General features: G+C 45.0%; 1 non-coding gene across 1 annotated transcript; it reads right to left on the bottom strand.

The window, feature by feature from the left end:
• Window positions 1–6,216: 6,216 nt before the first annotated feature.
• On the bottom strand, window positions 6,217–6,289 carry TRNAW-CCA. Its single transcript has one exon. It is a non-coding gene; the product is annotated as a tRNA-Trp (tRNA).
• Between the last annotated feature and the right edge of the window lie 7,971 nt (window positions 6,290–14,260).

Below are 14,260 nucleotides of genomic sequence, written 5' to 3'. Positions count from 1 at the left end.
AGCCTCTCAGGGAAAGATGAATATTTGATATTTCAGAACTTAAGTTGGGCAGTACGATAGGAATTGTCAGGTGCTGGTAACATGCTAGAATCAGAAAGTTAAGACATTAGGTTACATGGAGTCTAGCTGACAAAGGGTCAGTAGCATGACTAGCATATAAAAGGTCAATGTTTAACTTTTCCAAGTTTTGTTTAAATTAAATGTCTGAGAAAGAGAGAGAAAATTCTTGGTTGATTATATCAAAGCTTTCAAAGGTGCCCTGGGCAGAGAATGAGAAGGACGAAGAGACGCCTTGTCTTGGTTTTCTATCTTACACTGTTGCAAATACATCCAGAGAGGGAGAGAGAGATGAAATGTAAACAAACAAACAAAAAGAATGAGGGGCAAGAAAGAAAACATACAGGAATATTAGAAGATGAGGAGGAAATTAAATTTTTTCTTGGGTGTGGAAAAGGGAAACAAAAGGGACAGATTAACATTTAATAAAATAAGCCCCAGGGTCACACGTGGCCTCCCAGGCAGCAATTAAATCTGGTGTCTACAACTTTGAGAGATCAGACCTTGGTGTAAAGAGACATGGGAGTGCCAACAAAATGCCAACCCTTCTCTCCCCAGGGTTTGTAGAGCAAGTTCCCTACATACCAACGAGTTCTGTTCTGAGAGTGTGTTCATAAGTCCAGTTTGTTCATAAGTCCAACAAAGTTAGCCTTTGTACCCAACTAACACCATCAGCTGTATAGTGCTATATAGTAATAGGTTTATGATACTTTTAACACAAATGAGACATAAAAAAACAAGCACAAAATATAAAGAAAACATTTAAAATATTATAGTACAGCACCTTGAAAAGTACAGTAGTACAGTTCAACAGCTGGCACACAGGGACTGGCATCCAGTGAACAGGGAAGAAGAGTTATTGACTGGAGGAGGGAGGGGAGTGGGAGATGGTAGAGCTGAAGGGTCGTCAGAACCCGCTTGACAATGCAGGAGACCTAAGAGACGCAGGTTTGATCCCTGGGTGGGGAAGATCCCCTGGAGAAGGATATGGCAACCCACTCCAGTATTCTTGCGTGGGAAATCCCATGCACAGAGGAGCCAGGTGGGCTACAGTCCGTACGTAGGTTGCAAAGGGTGGGACATGACTAAAGCAACTTAGCAACCTTGTGCTAGGCACAAGGATGGTCAACAAAAGGAGACAGAGGGCCAGCTGCTATTTCACTCACACCTGACGTTGATGGCACAGGTTCCGGTTCCTTGCTGAATTCAGTTCTGTCTACTTTCTTGAAAAACTGATCCAGTGATGTCTGGATAGTAGCTCTTCTTTTTTCATCATAGATGACACAGTAGCACAGAATTGCATTCTGAACGGCTGCTGCAGCGTTTGTGTATAGGTCTACACTGGAACCCTAAGCCTCAAAAACTAACAATGCCTCTCAAGTAAGGAAAATTCCCTTGCCATTTCCTGCTCATGAATCTCTTCGGTTCTTCAGTTACTTCTTCTTCCTCTTGTCTCTCTTTGTCCTTTCTCTGGGCCCCCAGTTCCATCATGTCTTAATTAGTAAGCTCCTCCTGTTTGCCCAGTGAGGAGTTCAGTGAAGTTGTCCTCTTGTAGACCTAGCTCCAGCTTCTCGCCGAGGGTCACTAAGTTGCTAGTGACCTCTTTGGACTTCTCATCCATCTTCTCAAATCCATGAAAATCAAGAACAAACTGTGAGCAAAGATTCTTCCAAACCCCATTCGCGATGATGGCCGTAACTTTACTCCAATGAACTTAGTTTTTAAATTTTTTCATAACTTTTTAGATGTCATAGTCCTGCTATCTGCCATCTGTCAGCCAGAGAACCAGAATCACTGATGGTGTGAGCCCCAGTCCAAAGGCAGGAGAGGACCAACATTCCCGCTCAGCAGGCAGGCAGAGAGAGAAAAATTCACCTTCTTTATACCTTTTTGTTCGACTCAGACCCTCGGTGGATTGGGTGATGCCGACCCACCCCCATTGAGGAAGGTGATCAACTTTACTCAGTCTACCAGTTCAAATGCTAATCTGGACACCCTGTGACACAATGAAACTGACATATAAAATTAACCATCGCAAGGGCAAAATAAATTCTAGGCTTCAATAGTATGTGAACCGAGAACCTTCAGATGTTCAAACTAGATTTAGAAAAGGCAGAGGAACCAGAGATCAAATTGCAAACATCTGTTGGATCATAGAAAAAGCAAGAGAATTCCAGAAAAACATCTATTTCTGCTTCACTGACTATGCCAAAGCCTTTGACTGTGTAGATCACAACAAACTGGAAAATTCTTAAAGAGATGGGAATACCAGACCACCTTACCTGCCCCCTGAGAAATCTGTATGCAGATCAAGAAGCAACAGTTAGAACTGCACATGGAACAACAGACTGGTTCCAAATTGGGAAAGGAGTATGTTGAGGCTGCATACTGTCACCCTGCTTATTTAACTTCTATGCAGAGTACACCATGCAAAATGCCGGGGTGAATGAAACACCAGCTGGTATCAAGATTGCCAGAACAAATATCAATAACCTCAGATATGCAGATGACACCACCCTTATGGCAGAAAGTGAAGAGGAAATAAAGAGCCTCTTGATGAAAGTGAAAGAGGAGAGTGACTAAGCTGGCTTAAAACTCAACATTCAAAAAACTAAGATCAGGGTATCCAGTCCCATCTGCTGCTACTGCTAAGTCACTTCAGTCGTGTCCGACTCTGTGCGACCACATCCCTGGGATTCTCCAGGCAAGAAGACTGGAGTGGGTTGCCATTTCCTTCTCCAACGCATAAAAGTGAAAAGTGAAAGTGAAGTCGCTCAGTCATGTCTGACTCTTGGAGACCCCGTGGACTGCAGCCTACCAGGCTCCTCTGTCCATGGGATTTTCCAGGCAAGAGTACTGGAGTGGGGTGCCATTGTCTTCTCCGTCCCATCACTTCATGGCAAATAGATGGGGAAACAATGGAAACAGTGGCTAACTTTATTTTCTTGGGCTCCTGAATCACTTCAGGTGGTGACTGCAGCCATGCAATTAAAAGACGCTTGCTCCTTAGAAGAAAAGCTATGACCAACCTAGACAGCATATTAAAAAGCAGAGACATTACTTTGCCGACAAAGGTCCATATAGTTAAAGCTATTGTTTTTCCAGTAGTCATGTATGGATGTTAGAGTTGTACCATAAAGAAAGGTGAAGGCTGAAGAATTGATGCTTTTGAGCTGTGGTGTTGGAGGAGACTCTTGAGCATCCCTTTCACTGCAAGGAGATCCAACCAGTCAATCCTAAAGGAAATCAGTCCTGAATATTCATTGGAAGGACTGATGCCAAAGCTGAAGCTCCAATATTTTGGCCACCTGATGTGAAGAACTGACTCCTTGGGAAAGACCCTGATGCTGGGAAAGATTGAAGGCAGGAGGAGAAGGGGATGACAGAGGATGAGATGGTTGGATGGCATCACCAGCTCGATGGACATGAGTTTGAGCAAGCTCTGGGAGTTGATGGACAGGGAAGCCTGGTGTGCTGCAGTCCAGGGTTGCAATGAGTCAGACACAGCTGAGTGACTGAACTGACTGAACTGAGGGCAAAATAAATTCCAGATTCTAGCTGCTGCTGGATAGGGCTCCTGAAGGGGCCTCATTCTGGTCAGACTTGGTACAGAAATGGCAGGAGGTCAGCAGAGAGAACTCAGGGGGACAAATCCAGAACTTGTGACATTCAGTTTTGGTGTACCCCAAATCATCTGGATTATATAAAAATAAAAGGAACATTGGGGCATGGGATCTTCACAGATGGCCAAAGGGTACAACTCTTCAAGTAGAGAAACTGCTTGAAAAAGAAGAAAAACTCAAAAAGAGAAAATGAATCAGCTGGTTGAGTGTGTGCTTGAAGGGAATGATGCTGTCTTCCTTCTTGACAAGCATGGAATCGAAAAAGCTGTCAGTGTGGAAATAAATCGTCCATTACTGGAGCTGACAGGTGGAGGTTGTCTGAGGTGGGAAGAGAGCACAAAGTCAGAAGCTCAATGTAAATAGTAACATCTTTGGCTTTGGTGCCATCTACGTGGTGAATGAGAAAGGAACCAGGGAAATGAAAAGATGCTGCAGGGGGCAGGGAAATTAGTGCTGATATTTCTCATTAAAGCAGTAGGCTTGGCAATAACAACTGGATGTTTATAGATGGCATTTCATCTACAGCTCTGGGATTCCACCGAGCTTTAAAACAGGAGGATCTGGTTCACACCTCTTACCAGGAGAATGAATTACCTTCCAGCTCTCAGGAGTGGTGTGAAGGACATCTCCAAGGATCTTAGATTCATCAAATTGTAGAGCTAAGTATGGTGAGAGGTAAACTGGTCCGATACCCTTTTCTCATAGGCCCAAAGAGGTTAAATGACTGGCCCACGGTCACACAGCTACTTAGTGGGATTGCTGGGACTGGAACTCAATTCTGTTTCCTTTGAACCTCAGCTGTCACTTTCTGTGTGTCTTTGGGAAAGTCATCTAACTGAGCCTCTGTTTATCATCTGTAAAATGTGGGTAATGATAACACCTACACCAAAGGGCTCTTGAGAGGACTAAATGAATTAGCACATGCTTAGAACAATGCTTGGGCAGTGGTGGTCATTTAGTCCCTAAGTGGTGTCCTACTCTTTTGACTCCATGGATTGTAGCCCGCCAGGCTCCTCCGTTCATGGGATATTCCAGGCAAGAAACACCGGAGTGGGTTGCCATTTCCTTTTCCAGGGGAATCTTCCTGACCCACGGATGGAACCCAAGTCTCTTAAATCTCCTGCATTGAGAGGCAGTCTCCTGCATTGCAGGAAGATTCTTTTACCGGCTGAGCCTGCAGGGAAGCCCTAGAACAATGCCCAGCATACAGTAAGTGTTAAATTCATGTTAGATATTATGGATGATTCTTCTTTTTAAGGGTACCATTCATTAAAAAAAAAAAAAAGGGCTGATGTAACCTCTTTTGAGTGCCAGTGATGTAAAAGAATCAATGGGGATGGAAATGGCAGGTAGCACCAGTGGTCTGAGTCCTCTTTTGCCCCAAATCCTGGACAACAGGGATGCTGGGTCACTGTGAGCCTGAAGCAGTCCTGGTTCTCTGGACCCCTTCAGCTACAGGGCAGTAGAGATGTGGACGGCGCCTATGGACTGGCTCCTGGCCAGGTCTCCACTGGAGGTTCCGCGTGGCAGCCAGGTTGAATCTGGGGGGAGGTGTGCTTCCCAGGATTGGAGGCAGAGCCCCGGCTGGTGCTGGAACGTGCCGTCAGCAGCTGTGTGTTTGGTAACTGCTGGAGCTCTGCCGCTGTCTCCCCTCCATTCCCCCTACCCTCCTGGCTGTGGGTCTTTGGAAACCACTCCATTAGATAAGACATTGAATTTCTGTTAATAAACAAACTGGGGCCAGAGAAAACATTTTAGTCTATTGCCAGTTATTTGACTTTAGTGCAAATATGTTCTCTCCTTTTTTCATTTTGGCTGTGTTTGGTCTTCATTGCGGCGCGTGGGTTTTCTCTGGTTGTGCCAAGTGGAGGCTAGTCTCTAGTTGTGGTGTGTGGGCTTCTCATTGCCGTGCCTTCTCTTGTTGTGGAGCACGGGCTGTAGGCGAGGGGGCTTCAGTAGTTGCGGCACATAGGCTCTTCCTGTGCAAATATAAGAAGATTCCTGTGGAATCTTCCTGGACTAGGGGTTGAACCCATGTCCCCTGAATTAGCAGGCAGATTCCCAACCAATTGGCCACCAGGTAGGTCCAGGTTCTCTTCTTTCTTGAAAGTGAGTTTTAAGGGGAGCAGAGGGTAGAAGAAGGAGCCGGGGTGGGATGGATATTGGAGATACTGAAATGGGGAGAAGAAAGGTCAGAGTTCAAGGGCAGATGTGTTGGAAGATAATGCTTCCTCCCCGGTTTAGCCTAATGTAGGAGCTTCTGGAGACCAACACACCGTACAATCAAGTGGCAGTAACCTGTCACCAAACTGAATTCCTTAACAACCGGCTGAGCCATTCCTACACCTTGTAGGCCCAGGTACTCTCTGTAAGTGCCCCGCACACAAATCCTAACCCTAAGCTGAATAATTCATTTCCTTTTACTTCTGCTCAAGGTAATTTATCAAATGAAATGATTTAAGGGAAGAGTTCTTTTTTTTTTTTAATTTATTTACTTGGTCGCACTAGGTGCTTAGTTGTGGCATGTGGGATCTAGTTCCCTGACCAGGGATTGAACCTGGGCTTCCTGCATTGGAAGCATGAAATCTTAGCCACTGGACCACCAGGGAAGTCCTGGGAGAGAGTTCTTGGATGTGTAAAGCACACTAAAAACGTTTTGGTGATACTCTGTTGATAACTTTTCATAGCAGGCGTGAGTGTGGCCTGTTGGTTACAGATATACCTCCTCAAGGCATAAGGAATAAAATAGCCCCGTGTTTCGGGCTTTGGGAGCATGGGGTGAGGGGGGGGAGGAAAGTTGCTTTTGGCCATGTTGCTTCTGGAAGGAGCTCTGAAGAATTCTACTTCTTCGCTGATGAACCAATGAAGGAGTGAAAGGATGTCTCTTTGAAAAGTGAAAAAGTGGAAGTTGCGTCTGACTCTTCGCAACCCCATGGACTGTACATAGTCCGTGGAATTCTCCAGGCAAGAATACTGGAGTGGGTAGCCGTTCCCTTCTCCTAGGGATCTTCCCAACCCAGGAATCGAACTGGGGTCTCCTGCATTGCAGGTTGATTCTTTACCAGCTGAGCCACCAGGGAAGCCGAAGAATACTGGAGTGGGTAGCCTATCCCTTTTCCAGGGCATCTTCCCAACCCAGGAATCGAACTGGGGTCTCCTGCATTGCCGGTGGATTCTTTACGAGCTAAGCTACCAGGGAAGCCTGTTGATCAACGGCAGGTGAGCTAAGCTGACCCAGGTGGGTGGAGCCAGCACAGTGCGGGACAGGGGCAGCAGGAGGGGACCTGGGTGGCCTCCTGCATCCAGCAGGCCTGGTTCTGCTCCAAGGACTCATTGCTTACCCTCCTCAGGGCTCATACCTGCCATCTCAGAAGGTTACATGAAAACACACACACACACAGCACTTGGCACAGTTCCTTGGACAGAGTAGCTACTGGAAAGCAGTTATTATTATTACTATGGAGGCAGGATTTGTATGTCTTTTCACCATAATTCAGATTTCAAGCTCTCACAAATAGAAACCATTAGCCAACTTGCTTCTTTAGCTTCTCTCAAAGATATCACATCCTCTCATGGATTCTGCTTTTTATTTCCCCTTAAGGACTGAAGCTCTGACTGCTAGGAATTTAGGTGAGTGAATCATTCGGGGTCCATTTGGCACAAGGAAAGTTCTGACAATGGCCTTGGATCTTGTTTGTATCAAACTCAGAGTGGCAGTGATGCGCTGTCATGATAAAAGCCGAGAAGCATGGTACACTCCATGAAAGGAAACAGGCATTAACTTTCTTCCCCAGCCTGGTTACTCGGGACATTAATCAGCCCATAAAAGTGGGATTAAGTCAACTCTCAATTTAGGGTTTGTAGTTCACCTTTAAAACGTAACCGTTCTTTGTGTTTTCATATCAGGTGATCACATTTTAGACATAATGAAAGAGCAGGGGTATTTTCCCACAAATGTTCGTGGAGTTCGTGACTACAGATGGAAACCTCCCTGAAGACATTTAATGAACAATTATTCAATCTGGGGGATGGCTTTGGAGGAGCCAGCCAGCTGAGGGCACATTAAGCGAGTTTCCTAAAAGCTGTATAAATGAGAGGCTGGAGCAACCCTCAAACATACAGTCATCCAGTTTATCCTTTATTGCCTAATGAATATGTTATAATATCACGGGCCCATCAGCCTGAAACTGCACTCTGGCTCCGAGCCCTTAAGGCAAACAGATGGATGCTTAAATCCTTCCTCTTAAAGTCTTACTGGATCGCAGAGCTTTTGCTGAGATGGAGAGCCTGAAATTTTCTCAAGTTCTAAGGCATGCTCCTTTGAAGGTACTGTTCTGATGCTGCCCTAAAGGTTCACTTTTCTCTTTGTCATTTTCCTTTCTCTAGGACACAAAGCCACAAGGGCCTCTGGGGGTCATTCCAGGCCAGAGTGTCTATGGCTCCCAACTATAATAAAGAGAAAAATTCAGGCTGCAGTGGGTTTTCCCAAGCAACTACGTTTATTCAACTCAAAGAACAAAATCTCAGAGTCCAAAATCTCTGGACTCTGAGATTTTGTTCTTTTTTCCTTTTCTGGTATAAATTACTTCTTTTCTTAGATGATATTTTAAAAGTATCTTTTTTGAGATAAAACATTTTCCAAAAAACCTTCCTTTTTAAAATTTTGCTGTAAAAGCCAAGAGTCTGGGGGTCAGGAGTTTAGCATCAACCCTCCATTTTTGGGGTGAAGGGTCTAAGGTCAAGGCCATCGCGCTTCCCTTGGTCGCTCCCTAGTTGGTGCAGGGGTGGGTGAGCAGCTGGCATCTGCCTCCAACCTGGTGTTTTTCCCTCCACCATGCGATCCCCCTGAAGTGGTCGGAGAAAGACTGGCTAAGTGTGCCATAGCTCCTGGCCGTGGGAAGGGCCATCATCGTCCTCCCAGGCACCTGGCTTTTCAGCAAGTGTCTGAAGTGACCGTGTCCAGGGCAGGACACCTAGAGGTTAGGGTTCCGCTATGGTTTGCCTTCAAGGTTCCTGGACCACACAGGCATGCAAGTGTTTCCTCTACCCACCCAAGACGCCCATAGGCACAACCTCAGCCACTCCTTCCTCAGGGTTAGGCTTGGCCCTCTTGTGTGCTGTGCTGTGCTTAGGCACTCAGTCATGTCCAACTCTTTGTGACCCCGTGGACTGTAACCCACCAGGCTTCTCTGTCCATGGGGATTCTCCAGGCAAGAATACTGGAGTGGGTTGCCATGCCCTCCTCCAGAGGATCTTCCCAACCCAGGGATTGAACCCAGGTCTCCCACATTGCAGGCAGATTCTTTACCATCAGAGCTACCAGAGAAGCCCAAGAATACTGGAATGGGTAGCCTATCCCTTCTCCAGAGGATCTGCCCAACCCAGGAATCAGACCCAGGTCTCCTGCATTGCAGGCGGACCCTTTACCAGCTGAGCTCCCAGGGAAGCCACTGGCCCTTTCTAGTTCCCCATTTTTCTTCTCCCTCCCAGAGCAAGTTCCCTAGACCATGTACCCATGAACCTGCATGGCCATTAGCAATTTCAGGATGAACAGGTTTATTGTTTTTTTTTTTATAAGTTACTTGAGAGCTGGAATTCTGAGAAGGGGAAAGAGATAGACCTAGGGGAGTTCAGACAGAGCAATAGTAGCAGCTCTAGATCTAGGAAGTACAGAGTGGGAGGGGAGGGCAGAGCTGGTGTCAAAGCTCTGGTGCTAGTGATAGAAGGTGTCCAGACGGGAGGAGGCTCCTTGGATGAGTGGATGAACAAAGTGGATAGCCTTGGCCCTCTTTCTGGAGTCCTTTACTTGGCAGGAAGGATGACCCTAATGATGGGAATTTCTGAGCTTGATCTTGAGCTGGAGACCATCAAAGAGCTTGGTTCTATCCCTAAAGAGTCCTCAAGCCCATCAGCTTAGATGGGGGCTCCAGGGGGCTCAGAACTCCTCTTTGCTAATGCTGTCACTCATTCTTTTTATTGAAAGACATCCTGAAGGTAATCGCAGAGCCCACAGTGAGTGAATCCTTATGGAAGAAGCCAAGCTCCATACCCAGGTCCCTGACTCGAGTGGCGATTTTTGTCATTTGGGACATGGAAGGGAAGGGCCCTGGCATCCTGGGGGTGAGTGGGGAGGCTTTCTGCTTGATGTGAGCATGAAGATGCCTCCAGCAACGTTTCTTTATGAGAAATGAGGGAGCCCCCTCCACTGAAAAATCGGTTTCCAGAAGTAGATCTTTTGGGAGTCTCAAATGAGAAATTTTAAGGCTACCTAGTGGGTGCTGTGTTCCACTTTCCTTTAAGTGTCATGGGATGACGCTTTAGCTGGCATCAACAGTGAAATTTTTGCAAACTCTAAAAATCTCAAGGTGCCTGTAAACAGCTCCAACCGGAAGCATTTGGCTGGCCCCAAATTCCATGCTAGGGACATTTCTCAATAGCTAAGAGAATTTTTTTTCTTATTACAAAGGTATTACATGAGCATTTGAACAACATTAGACATTACAGATACATAGAAAGAAGAAAATTAGAAAAAAAATTGCTTTTGAAGTGCTTAGCAGGGGTTCCTGTCACCTCTCATAAAGTATTGTGAGTCTTGAACCTGAACTGAACTGGAATTCTGCTGAGTAGTCCACAGCCCAAGACAACATGATCCCATCTCAGTTCAATTAGGAGAGTCTCTTAGGTCGAAGCAGAATTTCCAAGAGGGCTAGAGGCTCCTGAAGGAACTTTTGGTTCCCAGTTAAAAACCTGAGGGATCAGACAAGGATCCCAGATGGAAGGAACTGAAGTTGCTTTGCAAGCATGAAGTAAGAACCTTGATGTCCCTTCCAGGGCTCAGGCTGCTGACTGCAATGAAGAAGGAGCGGCCAGGTTCATCCTGTCCTGTGCTTCCCAGGGCATCTTCATTCTGGACTGATTGGGAGCTGGTTCTATGTGGGTCGGCAGGTGAACAGGACCCAGCAAGCCTGCTTCCCCATGTTAGAGGAATTGCAGAGTCCACACCAAGTGGGGAGATGGGCAGGACCATCATCAATCCCCAGGGGTGAGGATGCTGCTCAGATTCTGTGTTGGCAGAATGGACCACCAGGTGAAAGGAAAAGGCCTCTGATCATAAGCTTCAGATAGACACAGAGTGCCTTTTCGGTCAATAGTTTCTAGAATAATGAGAGTGGACAAACTCTGATCTCATTTGATGTCTGTGATTTTTAATGTAAAATCCTTATGCCCCTGGGGAAAGCTCTCTCAAGTCCAGTGCCCTTTCAGACTAGGAGGTGACAGAAGATTCAATTCTTATTCATCTTCAGCCTGCAAAGTGTGTTTCGCTCAAGTTTCCACTGCTCTTATCACTCAGACTTCCAGACCAGCAATTGCCCAGTAGTTTATTCTAGACAGAAGGCTATTTTTTGTTTCAAAGGAATGCTATTCAGAAAGATCATCAAAAGGTCATCAGACCTCTTGTTTATTTACTGGTTTTGGAGATTGAGTTTCCTGTTCCTAGATGTGGGGTCTAAAAGAGAGCAGGACTCCCAGTACACCACAAAAAGGATTGAAATTCACTGAGTAGCTTGAAGGGAAAGGGTAGTTTCTCCTTTAAGTGGAATGAAGCAGAATTTAATCCCTTACAGTTCCCAAAGTCTTTTTTTTTTTAATTTTTTATTAGCACTGAAGCCCTTCAGAAATGGTCCAAGATCCAAATAATATTCTTATCTGTAGTTTTCTTTGGAAATCATTCAGCAGTAGATACAGATGTCCAAACATGCATTCAGCCCCGTCTTAGGGAGCTATATATGGGGAAGCTGCTGCCAGCTGGTAACACCCACCTCTCCTCTGGCTCCTCTTTCATTCTCCAAGTTGAAAACTTTTTTGGTTCACAGACTTGACCTTAACAATGCCAAGTCCAAGGATGCCAATTCAAATGGTATCTATTTCTCAACAAAGCACACCAGGTTGACTTTGATCATTCTTTACCTTGCCACTGAAAATGGGAGCTTGAATGTGGACTCCTGGGCCGTCAGGATTCTCCAGTCCAAGACTCTGGACATAGCAGCTGAGACAGTGTTTCTCGAAGCCCACTTATCTGAGTGGGGAGCACCTAACTGAAGCATTTAGCCTGTGGTATGGGCTTGCACTTAACAGCATCCAAATGGTTGTTCTTTCTAGTTTTATTAAAGGAGCCGGATCCTTCTCATAAGTTTTCCATTAATGGGATTATAAATTGATATAATTTTAAGTCCAAGAATGCAGAACTGGTATGTGGTAAACATAAACATGTGTTTGGTGTTAGATGTAAACTAGCACAGCCAAAGTGGGCAAGTGTCGTAAACTTCAAACATGAAACAGATGGAAGGTAATTAGAGGCATGAAAGTGATGACAACAGCAGTGAACTGTAGCAATGAAATGAATTGTTAGTTTAGGCAGGAATCGCTGTGGCCCTGGCGGATTTATCACGTTTCTAGCTGCTGTATGAACTTGATGTTACCCTTCTTTAGAAGAATGCAAGAGTTGCTTTTTTTAAATTCCCAGGCAGGAAGTACAACTTGGAAGCATGTGGACCACAGTACTGGTTTTCCACGTCTGAAATAAATGGGTTGTTTTGCCTATTGCAAGACAATGGGTTCACTAGTTGGTGAACAACTTAAAATTTTTATTTCAACTCATTCTCTAATCTTAGTCGCAAGCTCTTAGACTCTGTCTGGTGATGTTTGGTTGGATCACAGATAGAAGTCTGTGTGACAGGTTCCCTCCAAAAAATGTTGTTCAGTCACTAAGTTGCGTCCAACTCTTTGCAACACCATGGACTGACTGTAGCACGCCAGGCTTCCCTGTCCTTCACTATCCCCTGGAGTTTGCTCAAACTCATGTCTATCAAGCTTATGATGCCATCCAACCATCTCATTCTCTGTCATCCCCTTCTCCTCCTGCCCTCAATCTTTCACAGCATCAGGGTCTTTTCCAATGAGTCAGCTCTTCACATCAGGTGGCCAAAGTATTGGAGCTTTAGCTTCAGCGTCAGTCTTTCCAATGAATATTCAGGGTTGATTTCCTTTAAGATTGACTGGTTTGATCTCCTTGCTGTCCAAGGGACTCTCAAGAGTCTTCTCCAGCACCAAATTCAAAAGCATCAATTCTTCAGTGCTCAGCCTTCTTTATGGTCCAGTTTTCACAATGGCATATTTTAATGGCAAAATTTAGCCTTGGAGCAAGTGTCACAGTTCAGTAAATCGAAAATGAAAGAAACCCTAACTATCATATTCTGACACCCAGAAAGTAAAATTTTAGTTAGTAGGAATTTGAGAAAGAGTAATGGACTTTTCCTTCAAAGGTATCAACTGAGAAGAACTTTTTTTTTTTTTTAATCGAGCTATTTTCATAATGATGAATCACTGCTAGGCAGCCAAAGGATTATTTTAACAAGTTACTTTTGATTTAGTGGGATCCAAATCAAACCCACTCCAGAGTCACTGGCATGGGCCACATTTGTTTTAAAAATTGTTCACGTCACAGCTGATAAAGGGCTTAATTCATGTTTGCATTGATTGATACAAAAATGTGCCCTGTGTCTATCTATCCAGCTCTTGAAGGAGGACGACTGATGAATGATGAAATGAAGAAGCGCCTGTTGGTGCTGAGGAGCAAGTAAGGGGTGAGTAATATCAAGTCAGCTGGTTATTGGCTGGGCCAAAACCAAGAAAGGCGTTGACTTAAAAAAACCACCTTTTGTTTCAAAGGGTAGCCTCTTCTGGGGACTCCAAAAACCTGGCTGATGAAGTAGTCCTCCTTTCATTTATGAAACCTGGCTTTCGAGGTCAGGCAGCTGTCTTCCCTGAGACTCTTTTCCCCACCTGTAGCCATAACATGATTAAATGCCATTAAATTATGAACACTCTCTGTCCCTCCACCATGGACAGGTTCCAACTTCAAAACATTTAAGGTGGTCCTCTCTGGAATGTTTCCTCCTTTTTCTCAGAGGCTCACATCTATCTTTTTAAAATGGTTTATCCTTATTGTTTCTCCTTTTGTCAAAGCCTATCACAGCGAGGGGGTCAAAAGAAAGTTAAAAAAAAAAGAGAGAGAGGCTCATACACTTACTGTTATTGGCCTGTTGCTATTTTTAGGAAAATAAAGTGCTTTGGCCCTCCACTTCTGACTTTGTAAAGTGAGGATAGTAATGTTTGTTCTTCCTACCTTCCCAGTTGCTCAAAAACATGATCAACATGAGGGTGCTTTGCCAGCATTATTCTCACTTTGTGTTTATGCTGTTGTCTCTGTCTGGAATGCTCTTCTCTCCTGCTCTACCAGGCCAGCTCTTCTTGAGCCTTTAAGACCCTATGAAGGGATTTCCCTGGTGGTCCAGTGGTTAAGAATCGACCTTGCAATGCAGGGGATGTGGGTTTGATCCCTGGTTGGGAAACTAAGATCCCACATACACTATTGAGCAACTAAGCCAGCATGTGGTAACTAGAGAATCCATGCGCTACGGTGGAAGATCCCACGTGATGCAAGCAAGATCCCAAGTGTCACAACTAAGACCCAACACAGCCAAACAAATTACTGAGTATTAAAAAAGACCCTACTGAAA

The sequence above is a fragment of the Cervus elaphus genome, chromosome 23, assembly GCF_910594005.1.
Source record: "Cervus elaphus chromosome 23, mCerEla1.1, whole genome shotgun sequence".
In the NCBI taxonomy this organism is placed as follows: domain Eukaryota; kingdom Metazoa; phylum Chordata; class Mammalia; order Artiodactyla; family Cervidae; genus Cervus; species Cervus elaphus.
The sequence above is the reverse complement of the archived record's forward strand: the minus strand, read 5'-3'. Positions and strand labels throughout refer to the sequence as shown.